Source organism: Rattus norvegicus, chromosome 4 (assembly GCF_021556685.1).
Source record: "Rattus norvegicus strain SHRSP/BbbUtx chromosome 4, alternate assembly SHRSP_T2T, whole genome shotgun sequence".
Classification (NCBI taxonomy): domain Eukaryota; kingdom Metazoa; phylum Chordata; class Mammalia; order Rodentia; family Muridae; genus Rattus; species Rattus norvegicus.
This window is the reverse complement of record NC_141537.1, coordinates 2,474,470-2,495,959: the sequence shown is the minus strand read 5'-3', so window position 1 is coordinate 2,495,959 and position 21,490 is coordinate 2,474,470. Positions and strand designations below refer to the sequence as shown.

The 21,490-nt window shown below is 37.9% G+C and overlaps 1 protein-coding gene across 1 annotated transcript in view; it reads left to right on the top strand.

Moving 5' to 3' along the window:
- LOC147994628 (endogenous retrovirus group K member 18 Pol protein-like) overlaps positions 1-19,465 on the top strand; it is a 37,641-nt gene extending 18,176 nt beyond the window's left edge. The window contains 1 exon segment of the mRNA XM_087659833.1: positions 10,317-19,465. The gene's annotated coding sequence lies outside the window, so the exon portion shown is untranslated.
- The last annotated feature ends 2,025 nt before the right edge of the window (positions 19,466-21,490 follow it).

The window sequence follows — 21,490 nt, the reverse complement described above, 5'->3', positions numbered from 1 at the left end:
GAGAAAGAGAGGATGACAAAAGGGCCTTGTGGATTGTTGGATTGTGGGAGAACTTGGGGTAGGTGATATAATGAACTAGAGCCTCCCACTTAGATTTCCGATCAGTCAGGATCAGCCACTGAAGGATTTCATTTACTATGGCTTACTAATAAGGATGTTAGTAGTTGTACCCAGTGATTGAATTACCTGTTGATTCTAAACTAAGTTTGCAAGGCGTTTGCCTTCACACAGCTTCTCAACTGATTTCCAGAGATAGGTACAGCCCCACTCCCACCCCCCCCCCCCCCCCAGCCAGCCGATAAATTTGGATGCTCGAGTCTGAGGTTTGTAATTGTTGTGAATTTCTAAGGTGACTTAGCAAATTGGGTGAGATTTCTGGAGCTCCAGGCCAGAAAGTCTGTCAAGATGAGAACAGCCCACCAGGGTCAAATGACCCATTGGTGCCATGTGACCTGCTGGTACATGGGGTAATATGGGATGGTGCCCTCTCCGGTATTTCACACTGCAGGTGTTCAAATTCAGTTTGAACCAAAATGATTACTTTGGTATTAAAGCCTAAGTTTTAACCAATAACAATATTCCAGCACTGACATTATATATTCCTAGCATAAAGCATCCCTTGGGATCTGTACGGTTCAGAATGAGTTCTCTGTATTTAATCTTTTCACAAGATTCAACCTAATTCCCAGCTCCTTTGGAGGTCACCAACTCCACTATAGGCTGTTCTCCTATGGCACCAAACCTGGGCACAAAATGTACAATGTTATCAGGTTGATTGTACTCCCATGAATCCATTTCCTTTCACTTTCCTCTTTGTTCAGCTACTGATGGCTTTTGGTTGTCTTTTTAAGTAGCCATACACATACCATCTTTTACATTGTCTTTTACAGAGAGGCTCTATGGCTAGTGTCAGTACCTCAATCACTTAAAATCTTCCCCTTCATAGTCTCAAGAGTTATTTCCTCACATTCGTCAAATGGTTTTCAATATTACTTCCACTTAAAAGCATATCCTGATTTTCAAAAGAGAACCTCGTAGTTAGTTTTATTCCATATTCAATTTTTATATCATGTCCTGCTGACCCTGTTTCCCTAAAACTTAAGGTAATCCCCAAATCCTAGCAGAAACTCAATGCAATCCTGATGAAAGAATGAGCAAATCTCTCAAGATTCAAAAAAAGTCACAGAAGAAAAATGTTATAATGTTATTATGATTAATTTATTGTGTCTTGAGATCTCATAGCTATTCTGTGTTTGAAACTATTACTTACATTCTAAACTCAACTCAGGTATTATGTTTTCGGAGGACATACTAAGACAGTCCACACACAATGACAGGTATAAGCAGGTGATATAGACACACTTCCTAAGCCCTGTCATACCACCTGCACATTTTCTTAAAACTTTTCATATTTTAATACATTGTGCTGACCTGCCTGTGCCACCACTATACTGTAAAAGTCACCAGTGCTAATTTTCTCTCCTCAAATTTGTCTGCTCAGTGTTTACCATGTTTCCTGCCTGTCCCTCTACTGCTTAAAAATGATTTTGGACTTAAACCAATTTTTCTTTTAGTATTGCATAAAAGAGAAAGAGAAAAGGATCATTATATTTTCAAGAGGTGTTATTTATTGAAGTGGAATCACCGTATTAATGGGAATAGAAAAAGGTTTTGGGGACAGAGCTGAGAGGATTAGTGCTTATCTACCCTGCACTGGAGCCTGGGCTTATTTCAAACACTGAAAGAAAAAAGCAGCAATACAAGTGGGTGATTGTACACACATGCACATACACACACACACACACACGCACACGCACACACACACATTCATATACATACATATGCATTCACAAACACCTACATACATTCATATACATGCACATATATGCAAACACTCATACAAACATATACACAAATAGACGCATGTTTGCATGTGCACGAGTGCACAGACTTATAGGCCAGAACCAGGAACATCTTTTTTTTTTTTTTTTTGTTGTTGTTGTTCTGGTTATACATTTGTGCCTTTGCTGTGGAAACAGAATGTCCACATACTGCATTAATAGAAGCTGTAGTTGTGTCTCTGTAAGGATAGTTAAGAGGCCCGGGGTAACCTGCCTTATAAGAGCACTGTGTCACAAATAAATTCGTTTGTCATGAGGATATGTTCTCAGATTCCCAGGATTCATGAAAAACCTGATATGACAGTAGGTGCCAAGAACTCCACTGCTGGGATAGAAGAGCAACTGGCCAATCTATGGAGCTCTTTGCTTTGCCAGCCTGGTTGAACCAATGAATTCCAGGTTCAGATGAGATACAGTGAATCTTAAAGGTTTTGACCAAAAATTGACAAGAGATTTAGAGCTGTCCTCTGTCCTCCTCAGACACATGCATACTTATACACACCTGTCCGCATACATAGTGTATGTACAGCTCTCCCCCAACACCTAGTTTCATCTCAAGGTTTTTCTATAATTTTTTCTTATCTCCTCATTCTTTTTTTATTTTTTTTAACTGTGTTCATGTGTGTGTGTCCATGTACATGTAAGTGAAGTTTCATTTAGTTGACATAAAACTGTTTTGAGTTGGATATATGTTGATTCGGTGTCTCTTGGGTGCTAAGAACTGAACTTGGGTACTCTGAAGGACTAGCAAGTGCTCTTCATTCTACCCATTGTCTTTTATGGGTGTGTCCTTTTTTCTCTATCACCAGTCCCATTACCAGACTTCTCACATAATAGTTTTGCCTATATGGAACCACCGTCTCTGTTTCACAATGGGCTCTGTATGATGCACCGTGCCATTCTATTAAACAATCAGAACAGATTTTTTGGGTGAAGGGTGCAGTTTGTCCTGGTTTTGGGCAAGTGGTTTACCCTCTACATCCATGTAAATATCTCAGAAATGCAAAAACGTAACTGTCTTTCTTCACAGAGGTAACACAATATACAAAGTCTTACATATGTTAAAGAATGTTAGTGCAGGCTGAGCAGAGATCTTGATTGATAATATACATGGTATATAAGCATAGGAAGTCATGTTTGACTTGCAGCACCTATGAAAACAGGGCAGAGCACTGTGTGTCAGTGTTACCAGTGCTGGCAAGGCAAAGACAAGGTAATCCCTGGAACACTTTGGCCTACTCACTTAACAAAATCACTGAGGTTCAAGAGAACTGAAAGGCTTTATCTCAAAATAAGATGACATATGATTGAGGAAGTCTTGTGCTGACTTCTGGTCACCTACACCAATCTGTACATGCACAGACCAAAAGGATATTGAAATTGACAATCTGTAGCTAACCCTGTCTAAACCACAGTCATGGGAGGGATTCTGTACAGCACACAGGCATTGTTTATAGTCTAGATTCATTTGACATGGATGGGAACCTGTGTTTTCAACTATTTCAAGAGACATCCAGTCTTATCTCACATCTGAGGGTGAGGAAAATGAATAGATGCCAAAATAAACAATAAGAGGTTTCTTATCCAATTGAGTGGGATTTTAGATTTTTGAGTTTGAGGTCAGGTGTCATCAACATTCATCTCCCACCGACCACATGATAAGGAAAACATTTTACTTGGTTAATAAAGACTTTGTTTCATTCTTCCAACAACATGAGCAGAATGAAGGGAAGTGGGATGTAAGTTCTCTGAACATTTTCAGGAATCTCCAAATCAGGCTAGTTCCATTTGTGTTTCATTATCTATCCCTACTCTTAACAATTCCTGAACACAAAATGAAACTCCTAAATTCAATACCACATCTAGAAAGCACTCTTTGTATTCAATTTTATAAGCTCGAGGTAAGTGCTTTGGAGGAAATATAATACACACTCTTAATGGCAACAGAGAGCTTTCACTGTTTTCCAAATGGATAAAAACATTTTTTCAATTGTAACATATCAAGGGAAAACATGTTTACTTTGCTGTTCTTTATATACAATCTGATGTAGGATATAAATATCACTATACCTCAGGCAATAATTGTAGATACACAGGTCACGTCGATAGTACTTGAGCTCCAGCAATCTGTTCCTTAAATCACTTAGTAATGCAGTTTAAAATTCTTCCATGTATGAATGCACGCTCCCCTTTTTCATACAGAAAGTCGGGATGCCGGGGTTGGGGATTTAGCTCAGTGGTAGAAACCTTGCCTAGCAAGCTCAAGGCCCTGGGTTCGGGTCCCCAGCTCCGAAAAAAAAAAAAAAGGAAAATTAAAGAAAAAAAAAAAAAGAAAGTCGGGATGCCCTCTTTAGTTTTTGATGTGAAGCAAGAACACAGGCAAAGGGGAGTTCACAAGACATGAAACTGCAGATTTTTCTGGTGTTCAACAAACTCTTTTTTTGATTTTGAGACAGGATTATTTTGTGGAGATCTAGCTCTCCTGGAACAATGTCTTCAGACATCCTTTAACTCACAGTGATTCACCTGATCTGCTGGGATTAAGAGTGTGGGCGATCACCACCCTGCAACAAACTCAGTTCAAGCAAAAGGGATATAAGTTAGAGAATTATCACTTAGTATTAAGGTAATAAAAAATAAAGAATACAGTTGTGTCAGTGGGAAAAATATATAACTCATCATCAATAGCAAAATTGGAGTCACAGAAAAGGCTTAATGGTGAAGAGAATATACAGCTCTTACAGAGCACCTGACTTTAGCACCCAGTACTGGGTTCAGAGTTCTCACACCAGCATATAAGTCTAATTCCAGGCAATACGACACCCCCTTCTAACCTCTGAAAGAACGGCAGTGACATGTCAATACACGTATAATTTAAACAAAACAAAGGCTTTCAAAAGTGAAAATTTTCTTTTTTTCATTGGATATTTCATTTATTTACATTTTAAAAGTAGTCCCCTCTCCCAGTTTCCCCTCCAGAAACTTCCTATCCAATACTTCTGATTCTATGAGGGTGCAAACCCACCCACCCACCAGCTCTTGACCCTCTCCTCAATCCTACCCACCCCCGCCTTGGCATTCCACTACACTGGGGCATTGAATATGCCCAGCACCAAGGGCCTCTACTTTCCTTGATGTATGACAAGGCCATCCTCTGCTACATGTGCAGCTGGAACAATGGGTCACTCCATGTTTACTCTTTGGTTGGTGTTTTAGTCCCTGATAGCTCTAAGGGGTGTGCTTGTTTGATATTGTTGTTCAGCTACTTCAGTCCTTTCTCTAATTCCTCCATTGGGAACAACTTGTTCAGTCTAATTGTTGGCTACAAGCACCTGCTCTGTAATTTTCAGGCTCTGGCAAAGCCTCTCAGGAGACATCTATCAGGATCCTCTCAGAAAGCACTTCCTGAGATCTGCAATAGTGTCTGGGTTTGGAGTCTGTATAGAGAATATATCCCCAGGTGGGGTTGTCACCGGGTGGCTTTTCCTTAAGTCTCTACTTCACACTTTTTCTCCAAATTTCCTCCCTTCAGTATTTTGTTCCCCCTTCAAGAAAGGACTGAAGCATCCACTCTTTGGTCTTTCTTCTTCTTGAACTTCATGTGGTCTGTGGATTGTATCTTGGGTATTCCAAACTTTAGGGCTAATATCCACTTAACTCTGAGTGCATACTATGTGTCTTCTTTTGTGACTGGGTTATCTCACTCAGGTTGATATTTTCCAGTTGCATCCATTTGCCTAAAAATTTCATGAAGTCACTGTTTTTGATATCTGAGTAGTACTCCATTTGGGTAAATGTACCACATTTTCTGTATAGACTCCCCTGTTTAAGAACATCTGGTTTCTTTTCAGCTTCTGGCTGTTATAAATAAGGCTGCTATGAACATAGTGGAGCATGTGTTCTTGTTATATGTTGGAGCATCTTTTGGGTATATGCCCAGGAGTGGTATAGTTGGGTCTTCAGGTAGTGCTATGCTCAGTTTTCTGAAGAACCACCAGACTGATTTCCACAGTGGTTGTATCAGCTTGCAATCCCACCAACAATGGAGGAGTGTTCCTCTTTCTCCACATTCTCATCAGCATCTGCTGTCATCTGAGTTTTGACTGGCTTTGCCTTTCTGACTGGTATGAGATGGAATCTCAGGCTTATTTTAATTTGCGTACCTTGATAAGTAAGTGTGTTGAACATTTCTTTAGATGCTTCTCAACCATTCAGTATACCTCAGTTAGAATTCTTTGTTTAGTACTATACCCCATTTTGAATAGGGTTATTTGGTTGTTGACTACAACTTCTTGAATTTTTTTGTGTATAAGCCCTTTTTCAGATATAGGATTGGTGAAGATCTTTTCACATTTTTTTTGGTTGACATTTTGTCCTATTGACATTGTCCTTTGCTTATAGAAACTAAAATTTTATGTAGTCCACTTTACTGACTCTGATCTTAGAGCATAAGTCACTGGTGTTTTGTTCAGGAAAATTTCCAAACTGTCCATGTGTTCAAGGTTCACTTCTCTTCTATTAGTTTCCATTGATGTTAAGAGATGAAGGACAAGTGATTGTTGCTAACTATAATTTTAGTTGTTAGATGTGGAATTATGTTCATGTGGCTATCTTCTTTTGAGTTGTTGAGAAATTAATTTCTTGATTTTTCTAGTGTGTAGTTTTCCTCCTTGAGTGGAAGTTTTCCATCTATTATCCTTTATAGGTCTAGATTTGTGGAAAGATATTGTGTAAATTTGATTTTTGTCATGGAATATATTGGTTTTTCCCTTTATGGTAATTGAGAGTTTCACTGGATATAATAGCCTGGGCTTGCATATTTGTTCTGTTAGGGTCTGTCTGACATCTGCCCAAGATATTCTGTCTTTTCTAGGCTATGATATGTGCCTTGAATTTCTGATCGTTTCATGAGTTTTAACTTGAAGGGGTTTTGTATTTTGTCAAATGCTTTTTTAGCATCTTATGAGATGATACTGTGATTTCATTTTTTGAGTTTCTTTATATTGTAAATTACATTGATGAATTTCCATATATTAAACAATCCTTTCATTCTTGGAATGAAGCCAACTTGTTGGTGGTACATGATCTCTTGAATGTATTCTTTCATTCTATTTGCAAATAATTTTATTGTGCAATTTTGCATTGATTTTCTAAAGCTAAATTGGTCTGAAGTTCTCTTTCTTTGTTGGGTCTGTGTGTGGTTTAGGTATCAGAGTAAATGTGGATTCATAAAATGAATAGGGCAGTGTTCTTTCTCTTTCTATTTTTATAGGATAGGATGAAGAATGTTGGTATTAGATCTTCTTTGAAGGTCTGGTCAAATTCTGCACTAAAAGCATCTAGCCATAGGCTTCTTTTATTTGGGAGGGGGGACTTGGGAGACTTTTCATCTTTTAATGTATCTAATCCTCTATTTTGTAGGGGTTTTGGATCTGTTTAGATAGTTTACCGGATCCTGATTTAACTTTGTTACATGGTATCTGTCTAGAAAAACCATCCATTTCATCTAGAATTTCCAGTTTATTATTTGCTTTTCAAGTAATATCTAATGATTTTATTAAACTTCCTTAGTTTCTATTTTTATATCTTTCTTTACATTTCTGATTTTGTAGAGTTGATATACTGTCTCTGTACCCTTCAATTTGCTTGGTTCTGGGTTTATCTATCTTGTTGGTTTTTTTCAAAGAACTTGTTTTTAGTTTTGTTGATTCTTTGTATCTTTCTATTTGCTTATGTTGTTACTGAAGATCTTCCTCAGTGTGTGGTGATCTGATAGAATTTTAATCATCATGTATTTGTTGAGGTTTGTTTTATGTCTGATAATATGGTCAGTTTTTGCGAATGTACCATGTGGTGATGAGAAGAATAGGACACACTGTTCTGTAAATGTCTGTTAAATCCATTTGATTCATAACTTTTACTAGTTTCACAGTGGCTCTGTTTAGTACCATTCACAGGTGAGAGTGGGGATGTTGAAGTCTCCCACTAATATTTTGTGAGGTTCAATGTGAGTTTTGAGCTTGAGCAATGTTTTTTTTTTATTACAAATATGGTTATCCTTGCATTTGGTGTGTAGTTTGCTTTTTATAATTGAGAGTTCACTTAATTGAATTTTTTTCTTTTTTGAGTATTTAGTATCATCTCTTTTGATAACTTTCAGTTGAAAATCTATTTTAATAGATATTGAAATGGCTACTTCAGCTTGTTTCTTGGGACAATAAATTAATAAATTAATTAAAAATAAAAACAAAAACAAACAAACAAACAAAACATTTTTCCAGCCTTTTACTCTGATGTAGAGGGTATCTTTGTCACTGATATGTATTTGCTATATGTATCAAAATCCTAGGACTTGTTGAAATATCCAGTCCCTTAGCCGATGTCCTTGTATTTTGGAATTGAGTCCATTGATGTTGAGAGATATTAAAGGCCAATTAGTTTTGATTCATTTATTTTTGTTGTTGTAGGCCATATTTATGTTTGTGTGGTTCTTTCCACTGGGTTTTTTGTGAGATGATTTTCTTGAATTTATTGTGTGTAATTGCCCTTTTTGTGTTGGAATTGTTCTTTTAGTAGCTTCTATAGGGCTGAGTTAATAGACATATGTTGTTTACATTTGGTTTTGTCATGGACTATCTTGTTTTCCCCATCTATGGTGATTGAAAATTTTGCTGGGCATAGTAGCTTAAGTTGGCATTTCTGTTTTCTTAGGGTCTGCATGACATCACTCCAGGATCTTCTAGCTTTCAGAGTAACTGTTGAGAAGTCAGGTGTAGTTCTTATAGGTCTATCTTCATGTTTCTTCACCTTTTCCCCTTACAACTTTTAATATTCTTTCTTTGTTCTGTGCATTTAAAGTACATTTTTAGACATTTCTTTATTTGGGTTATGGACATTTTCTCCTATAATTTTGTTTCTCGCTCTTTGAATTGGGTATCTTTACTCTCTTCTATTCCTATCATTCTTAGGTTTTGTCTTTTCAGTGTATCCTGGATTTCCTAGATGTTTGGGTTGGGAGCATTTTTCACTCATCATTTTCTTTGATTGTTTTGTCAGTATCTTCTATGGTACCTTTTATACCTGAGATTCTCCATTTTTATCCCTTGTATTCTGTTGGTTATGTTTGCATCTGCAACTCCTGATCTGTTTCTTAGGATTGCTATTTCCTGGTTTGCTTGTATTTGTGATTTCTTTATTGTTTCAGTTTATGTTTTTAGGTCCTCTAAGGTTTTGATCAGTTCGTTCACCAGTTTTTGTTTTCCTTTTTTTCTTTAAGGGATTCATGTGCTTCCTCTTTAAGGACTTTTCCCTCATCACCTCTGTTTTCTGGTATCCCTTTAAGGGAGTTATTCCTTCTCTCTGTAATGTCCTTTATAATTGTCATGAAATAGGATTTTATGCCAGAATTTTGCTTTACAGGCTTGCCCTGGTAAAAGAATTGAGTTCTGAAGGTACCAAGTGGCATCTGTTTCTGTTGCATATTTTCTTGTCCTTGCCTCTTATCATGTGGTTAACTCTGGTGTTAACTGGCCTTGTTGTCTCTGACTAGAGCCTGTTTCTTCTTGTAAGCAGGTGGAGTTCTGTGATCTATATTAGAACAGGGTTCTGAGAGTCAAACAGTGCTGTTTATGGTTAGGGAGGCCTCATGTGTCCCTAGAAAGGGCCAGCCCACTCTGATTCTGATTATGGCAGATCTCATGGGAGATATCTGTGTCTGGGTGTGGGAGAGAGGTTGAAATGACCAGTCTGCTCCAAGCAGGAGTCATAGACCAGAAGGAAAACGTCTCTAGAGCAGGGCAGATATGTCCCGAGTACACTGGCCTCCACTGGGGTCCCTCCTAGAGCAGGTATGGAGCCATCTCACTTGTGAATCTAGTTATGATAGAACTTTTAGAAAATAGGCCATGTCTGGGTTTGTGTGTGTGTGTGTGTGTGTGTGTGTGTGTGTGTGTGTGTGTGTGTGTATGTGGGTCTGGAGCACTTGATCTGTCCCTGGCAAAAAAAAGCCAAAAGGAAGGAAACAATAGAAGATATTATGTACAATATTAGGAAATACATTGCCATGCAGATGAATGGATTTGATGCCACTTGGATTTGATCTTGGCACTTGAGAAGCTGAGGAAAATGGACTACTTTTGCTTCATAATTTAAGTACAATCATAGGAACATAGGTGAACAAGAAATGCAAATGTGGACTTACCGAGATGGTAATTTCTTGTTCCCAGAAGACAAAAAGATACCCATTTAAACAGGATCTACAGGGAAAAGTAGAGAGTCTATAAAATACCCAAACCAATTTTCATTTAGAGGACTCCCATCCTGAGGACCTGTCACTGAAGAAATCTGGCAGTTATATTGGTTTTCCGTCTACCTTCCTGGTTTATGTTCTAAAATCTTGAATTCTTTGTCCAAAAGGAACAAGCTTGAAAAAAAACTTGAACAACTGCCAGTAGGCCAGTTACATAATGAGATCCTGACTCAAGCTGATGAAGAACAACACCAATAGAACAATCTGGGCTACATAAAGAGGCCCCAATTAAGAAAATAAACAACAAAAGGAGAACAAAGCAGAAGAAACCACAGACAGATAAATGGATGTAGACTGCTACAAAAGAACAATGAGGTTTGAGTCTGTTACATGTCGTCTCATGAGAATGTAAGGTATATAGAGAGAAAACAGAGAAGAAAGAGTGGAAATTAGAGCAGAAGAGATTGGGATACTGTAGTTAGTTAGGAGGTGCTTGGAATTAGGAAAATATTCTAGAAGTGAAAAGTGGTTTGGGCAAAGTATTGAATTTTCTTAGCACCACTTGACAAATGTAAAATTCCAAATGGTTGAATAACCAGAAGGGCAAAGTTTGTATCATGTGTATAAAAACTACAAAAAGAAAAAAAATCACTTTTAAAAAAGTGGTCTAAGAAAAGAGTCACCTATGTACAGGTGAGTTTTCAAACAAAGGGAAGAAACTAAACTGAAATAAACAAGGAATTGAGTGTCCTGTAAGGAGGAATCTAGAAAGGTTGACAAAGCTCTAATCAAACATGACACAATTTGAAAGTTAGGAGAGGGAATAGAGTATGTTGGAGAATTTGGAAGGAGCTGGGGAGGAGAGAAATATAATTAAATTATAATTTCCAAAAAGAAATTCAAAAGTGACTCTCATTTCAAATAATTAATAATGAAATTTATTTTGAATACAGACCATCTAAAGGACAATATTTCAAATGTCAATGTAAATGGCCTTGTCAAATATCCATCAGAGGAAACAAAATGTTGGAGTCAGACTTATAGTCAAGAAGAGCTGAGCTGTGGCACACAGAGAACACAACTTTAGCATAAAGCCAATGTCTGGAGAGGCAGAAAGGACTCACTCCATTTTGCCTCCTACCCCATGTCACACAGACTAGGTAATGTAGAAAACAGGGAAGATTAGCAAAGATTACCTTTCCGAGATTCCTTCAATTTGGAATATTATCTGATGTTTATAAAATTCAAATGACTTAGTTACAGCTGCTTCTAGGATCAAGATAGAACAGAGGACAGGACAATAAAATTACTTGTATTGCAGTTTCTGTTTATTCACTTTGTAGTTATTGGTCACCTCTATACTGTATCGCTTCCAGATTAATTATCTGAATAGTCTGGAGTCTACTGTCTGTTTTCACAGAAAAGTCTATTCAGGAGGACAAACAGATTGTCTGGAAACAGTGACAACTGACAAAAGTAAGGTGGGAGGAAGAACAGACAGATAAGTTTTCTGTGTCAGAAGCTGCCAACTTTATTACAAAGGCATATTGTCATTGAAACATAGGAAAATGACTGTTGGTCTAGAAGAGACACAGTAATCCCCTTGGAAATATCATGACTCAATAAGTTTTGCTTTTTTCCCTCTATTGGTAGCAGGTGTTCAGTTCCAAAGTTAGAGTTGGAGATCAAACTGAAGCTCTACATGGAGCACAATAGACCATCCTTTCAAAAAGGTACACAGAGGATCACAATAATACAAAGATAAGATTTGAATTTTTCAAGTATCCCTAAAACCATAAAGAGGACCCAGTGTCTTCAAATCCCATTTAAGCTAGTTTTCTTATTGCTCTAATCAAATACCTGATTGAAAGTATCTCAAGACAGGAAGATTTTATTTCTGCTCAAGGTCTGAAGGCACAGTCCATCATGGTGGTTAAGGCATAGTTACAGGAGTAAGGCAACTGCTCTCACAGCGTCCACGGTAAGGAAACAGAGTGAGATGGATGCTGGATGCTGCTGCAGAGCTTGTACCCCCACCTGCAGAACCCTAAGCAATGGAGTAGTTTGATCAATAGTTGAAGTGTGTCCTTGTACCTCAAATGATATAATCTAATATAGAAAAATGCAACACAGCTATGCCCACAGATAGGTCTTCTCTGTAATACTAGATCCCATCAATTTAATCCAAATAGTAAACACCAGTGTTATTTAACCTCAGGAATTTATAAAGGCCTATGAGCAAATGAGTCTTTTACCTCTTCTGGAGGAAAAATCAGATGACATATGTGGCCATGGAAAAAGCAATCATTATCTCAGTTGATAGAGGGAAAGAGAAAGATCCTTGAGAGTAGAAACAAGGGAGTAGAAAAACCACTTGCCTTCTAGGCGCAAAGGAACTAGCGCCATAAATGGAAACCAGCCTTGTATATTGATCCATTCCTATGTGTAGCTGAAAGAAATTTTCCTGATTAATATCAGGATTCTTATCTATATAATCATTGATAACATAAGTTGCTTCTTAAACACTCAGTTATAGTTAGATTTCCCAATTTTAATGGTTAAAGGTTTAGGTCTGTGTGTGTGTGACACATGATCTAGATACTTTCATTTTTCTATTTATAATTTTATTTGGCTGTTACTAGTATCACCTGTATGATGCAGACAATGTGTGGGAATTCCTTCCCTTATAGCTGTACTTCAGTTCCTCCTTTCTGTAAGAGTAAAAAAAGGTGCCTCTGTGAACAAGAATATATACCCTCTATTTCCAATGAAACTTTGTGCCTAGAACGCGTGTCCAGTAGCAGGCATGACTTACGCTCAAGACCTTAATGCAATTAGCATATGGGAAAGCCTGTATATCAAGTGCCAACATGGTTGATCAAATATGCACTTATTCTTCTAATTGGTATTTAAAGGAGTTGGTAGGCACAGCACTTGTGTTCAAGGAGATTTTTGCAGAATGATGTGACTTCAAACTCCTGACTTTGATGTGACGTTGATGCGTGGCATTGTCACCATTTTAACCAAAAGAAGTTCATTGGATTCTATTTTACCCATGTAACTAATGGCTTTACTCATATCACATTTGTATGAAAATATTTCCTTTTCTCCCAGTCGCAAAGTTTGTAAGCACCATTTATTTAGTTTTCCCCAGTATGTATAGACACTTGGAGGGATGTATGTGTATGAATCACAGCAGAACCCTCTAAATGAGATACTGAATGAATTGTTATTTAATTAAAAATCAAACCAAGGCTGAAGATAAAATGAATGTCTGATCACTTGGATGGTCCCTGTCTGAAAAATTCGACTAATGATAAACAAACATTACAAAACACTTGATTGAAACATAGGTTGCCATGAAGGTGACAAGCCCCAAGTAGTGACTATATTAAGATCAAGGAATAATAATAAGTAATCTGATGGAGGCTTCCTGGCAGTAGGAAGGTAAAATGGTTTGAAAATACTTTCCAACACTGACCAAGGTGAAGGCAGATGAATTGTTGTTAAGGTGTCCTGAAAGACACTTTTGCAAATTTGAACTTAATTTTCCTCATCTTGGTCACCAAGTGTCTCAGTTTTAGATAAAATGCTGAATGCTTAAGAAGTGGTTGTACCGCCCGAAAGCAGAACACTCTGTCCCCATAACTGACTGAAAGAGAGGAAAACAGGTCTACAGCACTCCTGACACACAGGATTAGAGGACAGTCTAGCCACTGTCAGAAATAGCAGAACAAAGTAACACTAGAGATAATCTGATGGCGAGAGGCAAGCGCAGGAACTCAAGCAACAGAAACCAAGACTACATGGCATCATCGGAGCCCAATTCTCCCACCAAAACAAACAAGGAATATCCAAACACACCAGAAAAGCAAGATCTAGTTTCGAAATCATATTTGATCATGATGCTGGAGGACTTCAAGAAAGTCATGAAGAACTCCCTTAGGGAAACACAGGAAAACATTAATAAACAAGTAGAAGCCTAAAGAGAGGAATCGCAAAAATCCCTGAAAGAATCGCAAAAATCCCTGAAAGAATTCCAGGAAAACACAGTCAAACAGTTGAAGGAATTAAAAATAGAAATAGAAGCAATCAAGAAAGAACACATGGAAACAACCCTGGATATAGAAAACCAAAAGAAGAGACAAGGAGCTGTAGATACAAGCCTCACCAACAGAATACAAGAGATGGAAGAGAGAATCTCAGGAGCAGAAAATTCCATAGAAATCATTGACTCAACTGTCAAAGATAATGTAAAGCGGAAAAAGCTACTGGTCCAAAACATACAGGAAATCCAGGACTCAATGAGAAGATCAAACCTAAGTATAATAGGTATAGAAGAGAGTGAAGACTCCCAGCTCAAAGGACCAGTAAATATCTTCAACAAAATCATAGAAGAAAACTTCCCTAACCTCAAAAAAGAGATACCCATAGGCATACAAGAAGCCTACAGAACTCCAAATAGATTGGACCAGAAAAGAAACACCTCCCGACACATAATAGTCAAAACACCAAATGAACAATATAAAGAAAGAATATTAAAAGCAGTAAGGGAAAAAGTCAAGTAACATATAAAGGCAGACCTATCAGAATCACACCAGACTTCTCGCAAGAAACTATGAAGGCCAGAAGATCCTGGACCGATGTCATACAGACCCTAAGAGAACACAAATGCCAGCCGAGGTTACTGTATCCTGCAAAACTCTCAATTAACATAGATGGAGAAACCAAGATATTCCATGACAAAACCAAAGTTACACAATATCTTTCTACAAATCCAGCACTACAAAGGATAATAAATGGTAAAGCCCAACATAAGGAGGCAAGCTATACCCTAGAAGAAGCAAGAAACTAATCGTCTTGGCAACAAAACAAAGAGAATGAAAGCACACAAACATAACCTCACATCCAAATATGAATATAACGGGAAGCAATAATCACTATTCCTTAATATCTCTCAACATCATTGGCCTCAACTCCCCAATAAAAAGAAATAGATTAACAAACTGGATATGCAACGAGGACCCTGCATTCTGCTGCCTATAGGAAACACACCTCAGAAACAAAGACAGACACTACCTCAGTGTGAAAGGCTGGAAAACATTTTTCCAAGCAAATGGTCAGAAGAAGCAAGATGGAGTAGCCATTCTAATATCAAATAAAATCAATTTTCAACTAAAAGTCATCAAAAAGATAAGGAAGGACACTTCATATTCATCAAAGGAAAAATCCACCAAGATGAACTCTCAATCCTAAATATCTATGCCCCAAATAAAAGGGCACCTACATATGTAAAAGAAACCTTACTAAAGCTCAAAACACACATTGGACCTCACACAATAATAGTGGGAGATTTCAACACCCCACTCTCATCAATGGACAGATCATGGAAACAGAAATTAAACAGCGAGGTAGACAGACTAAGAGAAGTCATGAGCCAAATAGACTTAACGGATATTTATAGAACATTCTATCCTAAAGCAAAAGGATATACCTTTTTCTCAGCTCCTCATGCTACTTTCTCCAAAATTGACAATATAATTGGTCAAAAAACGGGCCTCAACAGGTACAGAAAGATAGAAATAATCCCATGCGTGCTATCGGACCACCACGGCCTAAAACTGGTCTTCAATAACAATCAAGGAAGAATGTCCACATATACTTGGAAATTGAACAATGCTCTACTCAATGATAACCTGGTCAAGGAAGAAACAAAGAAAGAAATTAAAAACTTTTTAGAATTTAATGAAAATGAAGGTACAACATACCCAAACTTATGGGACACAATGAAAGCTGTGCTAAGAGGAAAACTCATAGCGCTGAGTGCCTGCAGAAAGAAACAGGAAAGAGCATATGTCAGCAGCTTGACACCACACCTAAAAGCTCTAGAACAAAAAGAAGCAATTACACCCAGGAGGAGTAGAAGGCAGGAAATAATCAAACTCAGAGCTGAAATCAACCAAGTAGAAACAAAAAGGACTATAGAAAGAATCAACAGAACCAAAAGTTGGTTCTTTGAGAAAATCAACAAGATAGATAAACCCTTAGCCAGACTAACGAGAGGACACAGAGAGTGCGTCCAAATTAACAAAATCAGAAATGAAAAGGGAGACATAAAAACAAGTTAAGAGGAAATTCAAAAAATCATCAGATCTTACTATAAAAACCTATATTCAACAAAACTTGAAAATCTTCAGGAAATGGACAATTTCCTAGACAGATACCAGGTACCGAAGTTAAATCAGGAACAGATAAACCAGTTAAACAACCCCATAACTCCTAAGAAAATAGAAGCAGTCATTAAAGTCTCCCAACCAAAAAGAGCCCAGGTCCAGACGGGTTTAGTGCAGAATTCTATCAAACCTTCATAGAAGACCTCATACCAATATTATCCAAACTATTCCACAAAATTGAAACAGATGGATCACTACCGCATACCTTCTACGAAGCCACAATTACTCTTATACCTAAACCACACAAAGACACAACAAAGAAAGAGAACTTCAGACCAATTTCCCATATGAATATCGACGCAAATATACTCAACAAAATTCTGGCAAACTGAATCCAAGAGCACATCAAAACAATCATCCACCATGACCAAGTAGAATTCATCCCAGGCATGCAGGGATGGATTAATATACGGAAAACCATCAACGTGATCCATTTTATAAACAAACTGAAAGAACAGAACCACATGATCATTTCATTAGATGCTGAGAAAGCATTTGACAAAATTCAACACCCCTTCATGATAAAAGTCCTGGAAAGAATAGGAATTCAAGGCCCATAACTAAACATAGTAAAAGCCATATACAGCAAACCAGTTGCTAACATTAAACTAAATGGAGAGAAACTTGAAGCAATCCAACTAAAATCAGGGACTAGACAAGGCTGCCCACTCTCTCCCTACTTATTCAATATAGTTCTTGATGTTCTAGCCAGAGCAATCAGAAAACAAATGGAGGTCAAGTGGATACAGATCAGAAAAGAAGAAGTCAAAATATCACTATTTGCAGATGATATGATAGTATATTTAAGTGATTCCAAAAGTTCAGCCAGAGAACTACTAAAGCTGATAAACAACTTCAGCAAAGTGGCTGGGTATAAAATTAACTGAAATAAATCAGTTGCCTTCCTCTATACAAAAGAGAAACAAGCGGAGAAAGAAATTGGGGAAACGACACCATTCATAGTAGACCCAAATATTATAAAGTACCTCGGTGTGACTTTAACAAAGCAAGTAAAAGATCTGTACAATAAGAACTTCAAGACACTGAAGAAGGAAATTGAAGAAGACCTCAGAAGATGGAAAGATCTCCCATGCTCATGGATTGGCAGGATTAATATAGTAAAAATGGCCATTCTACCAAAAGCGATCTACAGATTCAATGCAATCCCCATCAAAATACCAATCCAATTCTTCAAAGAGTTAGACAGAACAACTTGCAAATTCATCTGGAATAACAAAAAATCCAGGATAGCTATAGCTATCCTCAACAATAAAAGAACTTCAGGGGGAATCACTATCCCTGAACTCAAGCAGTATTACAGAGCAATAGTGATAAAAACTGCATGGTATTGGTACAGAGACAGACAGATAGACCAATGGAATAGAATTGAAGACCCAGAAATGAACCCACACACCTATGGTCACTTGATTTTTGACAAAGGAGGCAAAACCATCCAATGGAAAAAAGATAGCATTTTCAGCAAATGGTGCTGGTTCAACTGGAGGTCAACATGTAGAAGAATGCAGATCGATCCATGCTTATCACCCTGTAGAAAGCTTAAGTCCAAGTGGATCAAGGACCTCCACATCAAAGCAGACACAGTCAAACTAATAGAAGAAAAACTAGGGAAGCATCTGGAACACATGGGCACTGGAAAAAATTTCCTGAACAAAACACCAATGGTTTATGCTCTAAGATCAAGAATCGACAAATGGGATCTCATAAAACTGCAAAGCTTTTGTAAGGCAAAGGACACTGTGGTTAGAACAAAACGGCAACCAACAGATTGGGAAAAAATCTTTACCAATCCTACAACAGATAGAGGCCTTATATCCAAAATATACAAAGAACTCAAGAAGTTAGACGGCAGGGAAACAAATAACCCTATTAAAAAATGGGGCTCAGAGCTAAACAAAGAATTCACAGCTGAGGAATGCCGAATGACTGAGAAACACGTAAAGAAATGTTCAACATCTTTAGTCATAAGGGAAATGCAAATCAAAACAACCCTGAGATTTCACCTCACACCAGTGAGAATGGCTAAGATCAAAAACTCAGGGGACAACAGATGCTGGCGAGGATGTGGAGAAAGAGCAACACTCCTCCATTGTTGGTGGGATTGCAAACTGGTACAACCATTCTGGAAATCAGTCTGGAGGATCCTCAGAAAATTGGACATTGAACTGCCTGAGGATCCAGCTATACCTCTCTTGGGCATATACCCAAAAGATGCCCCAACACATAAAAAAGACACGTGCTCCACTATGTTCATTGCAGCCTTATTTATAATAGCCAGAAGCTGGAAAGAACCCAGATGCCCTTCAACAGAGGAATGGACACAGAAAATGTGGTACATCTACACAATGGAATATTACTCAGCTATCAAAAACAACGACTTTATGAAATTCGTAGGCAAATGGTTGGAACTGGAAAACATCATCCTGAGTGAGCTAACCCAATCACAGAAAGACATACATGGTATGCACTCATTGATAAGTGGCTATTAGCCCAAATGCTTGAATTACCCTAGATGCCTAGAACAAATGAAACTCAAGACAGATGGTCAAAATGTGAATGCTTCACTCCTTCTTTAAAAGGGGAACAAGAATACCCTTGGCAGGGAATAGAGAGGCAAAGATTAAAACAGACACAGAAGGAACACCATTCAGAGCCTGCCCCACATGTGGCCCATATATATACAGCCACCCAATTAGACAAGATGAATGCAGCAAAGAAGTGCAGGCCGACAGGAGCTGGATGAATATCGCTCCTGAGAGACACAGCCAGAATACAGCAAATACAGAGGCGAATGCCAGCAGCAAACCACTGAACTGAGAACGGGACCCCTGTTGAAGGAATCAGAGAAAGAACTCGAAGAGCTTGAAGGAGCTCGATACCCCTTATGAGCAACAATGCCAATCAACCAGAGCTTCCAAGGACTAAGCCCCTACCTAAAGACTATACATGGACTGACCCTGGACTCTGACCTCATAGGTAGCAATGAATATTCTAGTAGGATCAACAGTGGAAGGGTAAGCCCTTGGTCCTGCTAAGATTGAGTCCCCAGTGAACGTGATTGTTGGGGGGAGGGCAGTAATGGGGGGAGGGTGGGGAGGGGAACACCCATAAAGAAGGGGAGGGGGAGGGATTAGGGGGATGTTTGCCTGGAAACCGGGAAAGGGAATAACACTCGAAATGTAAATAAGAAACACTAAAGTTAATAAAAAAAAAAGAATGTTAAAAAAAAAAAAAGAAGTGGTTGTACGTGTAGGCCTAACATGGACTTGTAGGACTTGTAGGACTTGTAGGCAAATATATGTGATCTTTGTATGTAAGGGAGAAGTGAGTACTTGTGTATGCAGTAGCAAGAACTAAACCTAAAGCCTCAGCTGTCATCTGCAGTCTAAGCATGGCTATTTACTTTCTAAATGATCTCTTGAACTAACTTCAATTATCCTGTTTTTCAATAATTTCAATAGATACATATTTGTATTGTAAATTCACACAGATACATGTACACACACACACAATGACAAGTTATTTTGGGATACCTTTGTGAGGTTGATTATAAAATCTCTGGAATTATATCATAGCATTTATGTGATATATTAGGCTCTATATAAACAGTAGTGTTAATTACAGTCATGGCTATGAATAATTTTGCTAAATTCATCATGGTTATAAAATGGTCACAACATTCTGTTACACTAATGAAATTTTCTGCTACATTAATAGTCAGAGAGTGAGAAGTTTGCTTGGAATATCTCCTAGGGTAGCTTTAGTGTACCTTAATGAAAGCCATTTAACATGTGCTGTGACTGCGTTATTTCACTTCTATTACATATTTTATTAAGTAAATTTATTATAATAATTGTTCACAGACCAAGAAACAATGAAAGATCATCTTTATGCACAGACACATTCCCTTTAATTTTATATTTTTAAAATTCTTTGCAGAACTGAACATCATCATGCTTTCTCTTCAGCAACCCTGTTGATTACAGATGCTACCACAGGTGCTACCACTATGCACCAAGTTTAATTCTACTTTTATATTATTGATAATGATAATATAAATAATCACGTGACTTTTATTTTAAGGAAAATACCATATATCTCAGGCTGGTCTCATTCTTTCTATGTAGTTGAGGATGACCTTGAATATATGATATCCTGACTTCACATGTGAAGTTCTGAGATTATAGGCATTAATTACCACCTTATTGTATGTGCTGTTGGGGTCTATGATGCTTCTGACACACCCAATGCATCTTGCTTGCTAGGCAATCACTGTACCAGCTGAATCACAGCCATAGTTACCTCATGATTTTCTAAAACTTAAATCTGTGTTGGAATGAATAAATGTGAAATAGCATGAAAGAAAATGAAGACTTAAGAGACTTGCAGACTCTCACTGTTGAAACACATGAAAATATGGACAGTGGGATCCCTGTTCTTCACAAAGATTCCCTTCGTCTCAAACCCTCATCTTTACTGTGCTGGATGTCTGTATCCACAGCTTTTTGGTTTCTGCCTCTCCTTTACATTACACCTTAGTTCCAAGTCCACACTTACAACCAAAGAACTTCTTCATTCATTTATATTAAAGACATTTTCAACATTAATTTTTAAGTTATCAATGTTTTATCAGATGTTTTAATATTTTTAATTTATGTATTTATTTACTTTACATTCCAATATCAGTCCCCCTCTCCTCCCAGTCCTTCCTCACAAAGATCTTCCCCAGAATTCCCCCTCCTCTTCTCACACACTTCATTCCAACCCATTTCTCCCTGGCACATCAAGTCATTGCAGTACTAGGTTCATATCTCACTGTGAAGTCAGATAAGATAGTACAGTTGTGTTGAGTGTAGTTTTAAAATCACTCCCATCTTTGCCTGGGTTCAGACCATGCTCTGGCCCCTCCCAGCTTCCCTTATGTTCTTCTCAGCCTAAGATCCTGGAGGTGACTTTCTGCGACCAGCTCACTCGCTCCAGAGACCCTTGAATCCTTTGATAAAAGACACATATACAACTTGTCAATTCACAGCTTGACTTCTGTGGCAGAATTCCTGAGCCCAGATAGGAGACTGCCTAAACAAGCCTTC